Here is a 4004-nt window from a genome sequence, read left to right on the forward strand (position 1 = left end):
GTGCCCTGCCGGAGGGGGATTTGGACACGGAGGGCTTCTTCATCAACACCATTGCTTCTCCGATGATGCGTGAGTAGTTCACCACAGACCTTCGGGTCCATAGCTAGTAGCTAGATGGCTTATTCTCTCTCTTGGATCTTCAATACAAAGTTCTCCATGATCTTCATGGAGATCTATCCGATGTAACTTTCTTTTGCGGTGTGTTTGTCGAGATCCGATGAATTGTGGATTTATTACGAGATTATCTATGAATATTATTTGAGTCTCCTCTGATCTCTTATATGCATGATTTCGTATCCTTGCAATTCTCTTCGAGTTATGGGTTTCATTTGGCCAACTTGATCTATAATTCTTGCAATGGGAGAAGTGCTTGGTTTTGGGTTCATACCGTGCGGTGTCCTCACCCAGTGACAGAAGGGGTAGCGAGGCACGCAAAGTGTTGTTACCATCAAGGGTAAAAAGATGGGGTTTATATCATATTGCATGAATTTATCCCTCTACATCATGTCATCTTGCTTAAGGCGTTACTCCGTTTGTGATGAACTTAATACACTAGATGCATGCTGGATAGTGATAACCCACAAGTATAGGGGATCACAACAGTTTTTGAGGGTAGAGTATTCAACCCAAATTTGTTGATTCGACACAAGGGGAAGCAAAAGAATATTCTCGAGTATTAGCAGTTGAGTTGTCAATTCAACCACACCTGAAAGACTTAGTATCTGCAACAAAGTTTCAGTAGCAAAGTAGTGTGATAGCAACAGTAGCAATGGTAACAGTAGCAGTGACAGCAGTAGCGGTAACAATAGCAGAAGTGACAGCAGTAGCAGCAAAGTAACGTAGCAAGGACCAGTAGAAAAAGACTCGTAGGCATTGGATCGGTGATGGATAATTATGCCGGATGACATTCATCATGCAACCGTTATAACATGGGGAGATATGTAACTAGCTCCAGTTCGTCAATGTAATGTAGGCATGTATTCCGTATATAGTCATACGTGCTTATGAAAAGAACTTGCATGACATCTATTGTCCATCCCTCCCGTGGCAGCGGGGTCCTAATGGAAACTACAGGATATTAAGGTTCTCCTTTTAATAGAGAACCGGAACAAAGCATTAGCACTTAGTGAATACATGAACTCCTCATACTACGGTCATCTCCGGGAGTGGTTCCGGCTATTGTCACTCCGGGGTTGCCGGGTCATAACACATAGTACGTGACTACAACTTGCAAGATAGGATCAAGAACACACATATATTGACGAGAACATAATAGGTTCAGATCTGAAATCATGGCACTCGGGCCCTAGTGATAAGCATTAAGCATGGCAAAGTAGTAGCAACATCAATCTCAGAACATAGTGGATACTGGGGATCAATCCCCATCAAAGCTAACTCGATTACATGATAAATATCATCCAACCCATCACCGTCCAGCAAGCCTACAGTGAGATTACTCACGAACGGTGAAGAGCATTATGGAATTGGCGATGAAGGAAGGTTGGTGATGGCGATGGCGACGATCTCCCCTCTCCGGAGCCCAGAACAGACTCCAGATCTGCCCTCCAGAGGAAGAACAGGTGGTGGCGGCGCCTCCGTATCGTAAAATGCGATGAACTCTTGTCCTTGAATTTTTTCCGGACGAAAGGGACTAAATAGAGCTGGAGTTGGAGGCGGCGAAGCCCCAAGGGCCCCACAAGCCTGCTAGGCGCGCCCAGGGGGGCCCGCGCCTCCTGGGCTTGTGGGCTCCTCGTTCCACGTCTTCGGTTGATTCTTGCGCCAATATTTTTTATATATTCCACAAAAAATCCTCGTAAATATCCAGGTCATTCTGAGAACTTTTATTTCTGCGCAAGAACAACACCATGGCAATTCTGCTGAAAACAGCGTTAGTCGGGTTAGTTCCATTCGAATCATGCAAATTAGAGTCCAAAACAAGGGCAAAAGAGTTTGGAAAAGTAGATACGATGGAGAAGTATCAGATAGCGGTCGATGTGTGGAGTAATAGTAGTAGATGCAGAAAGTATCGGTCTACTTGTCTCGGACGTGATGCCTATATGTATGATCATTGCCTTAGATATCACCATGACTTTGCGCGATTCTATCAATTGCTCGACAGTAATTCGTTCACCCACCATAATACTTACTATCATGATAGAAGCCTCTAGAGAACACTATGGCCCCCGGGTCTACTTCACATCCTATATTCAGATCTACAAAAATACCAAAAATACTTTGTTGCACTTTTCACCTTCAGATCTCACCTTGCAAGTAATCGTGAAGGGATTGACAACCCCTTTTTCGTGTTGGGTGCAAGTTTATTTGTTTTTGCGCAGGTACATTGGTGCCTCATCTTGATACTCCTACTGGATTGATACCTTGGTTCTCAAACTGAGGGAAATACTTATCGCTACTTTGCTGCATCACCCTTTCCTCTTCAAGGGAAAAACCAATGCAAGCTCAAGAGGTAGCAGTCATACATGAAGACATTTACCCATCCAAGAGCAAGAACCTCATTATTGAAGGCACAAGTGGCACTCTTGATATTGAAGGGCTTCTCATACCATTTGATCCATCTAGGGAAGGCTTAGTGGATCAATTCGTCGGCTTAGCCAAGTGCCACTGCAACAGAAGCCACTGCTACCACTCTGCCTCAATAGCCCCACTCAGATGGGAACGTGCAATGATTGACCGAGAGCTTCTAGTCTCTCTGATTCAAAAGCAGGATCAAGATCATGAGTGGATGCAAAGATGAATGCATTCTCTTGTCAGAGTTATCAATCGTATTCACAACCTCTCCACCAAGAACACCTATGTTGCTCATGAGACTTGCCGGAGATGTTGGAAAACATCGACCATGTTGGCTCATGAGAATGATCTTCATGAGGATGGCTTCGACAAGAGCTTCAGATTCTATGCCCCCTCCTCGCATGGAGAAGTAGAGCAGTACACCATCTCTTGAAGACAATCACTATTTTTCTTCAGCACCATCTGATCATGTCAACCTTGCAAATGATGAATCTGATGATGTCACTTCTCCTGCTGCACCGACGGATCGAATCGACCCTGCACCAAGTCCGAATGCACGGATCTCCATCGACCCTCCCGCACCAACGTCTTCACAGGCTGGGGACGAGTAGTGCCCAATTTCGTTGCCCTTTTTGGCCATTCGATGACAAAGGGGGAGAAGCATGGGATTGATAGTATTTAAACGGGTCTATATGGGCTGGGTGTTGCTATTTTGTTAAGTTCACAACTCTCGTTCCGAACATTTTCTCTTTTGGGTTGTAAAACTTAAGTCTTGATGGACGCCTGCACAATTTCTATTTATCATACTTGTGGCGCTATTCTATATCTTATCACATGCGTCTAGAATCATTTAGAGAAGACCATTTTTCATTATGCATTTTATTATCTTGATGAACATCTTCAAAGTGCATAGTGGTTGGATTCCAAGATATAGGGGGGGAGATCTCCACTAATTAAAACCTGCCATGTGCTTTTGCATTCAAAACAAAATCTTCATAAGTACATCTTGAGGGGGAGCTCTTTATATCTTGAAATCATAATCTCCAAGTATTTATCTTCACATATTTTTATCCCCGTTGAAAACTTCAACTAGTTTGTCATTCGTCACCAAAAAGGAGGAGATTGTAAGTGCATCTAGTGCCACCCCTTGTTAGTTTTGGATTATCGAAGACAAACTTGGTTGAGGGACTAATGTGTTTGTGAGAGTCCACAGGTTAACAGAGATAGAAGTCCTTGGAGATTCAGTTTAACCATCGAAGACGACCCCCAAAAATGTCCGAAGACACTGTTGGTGGCTGAAGCCATTGGTGGTACGCGAAGATAATCCCTTGAAGATAATGAAACACGAAGACAAAGCCTTTTTGTTTTGTTTCTTATTTAGTGGGTCATAGCAACTACTGTACAGTTAAGTGGCATGGTCGATGTGATCGAGTCAGACATTGACGTGATGCTCAACTCAAAACACCTATGTCTTC

Source organism: Hordeum vulgare, chromosome 2H (assembly GCF_904849725.1).
Source record: "Hordeum vulgare subsp. vulgare chromosome 2H, MorexV3_pseudomolecules_assembly, whole genome shotgun sequence".
NCBI classification, from domain to species: Eukaryota; Viridiplantae; Streptophyta; class Magnoliopsida; order Poales; family Poaceae; genus Hordeum; species Hordeum vulgare.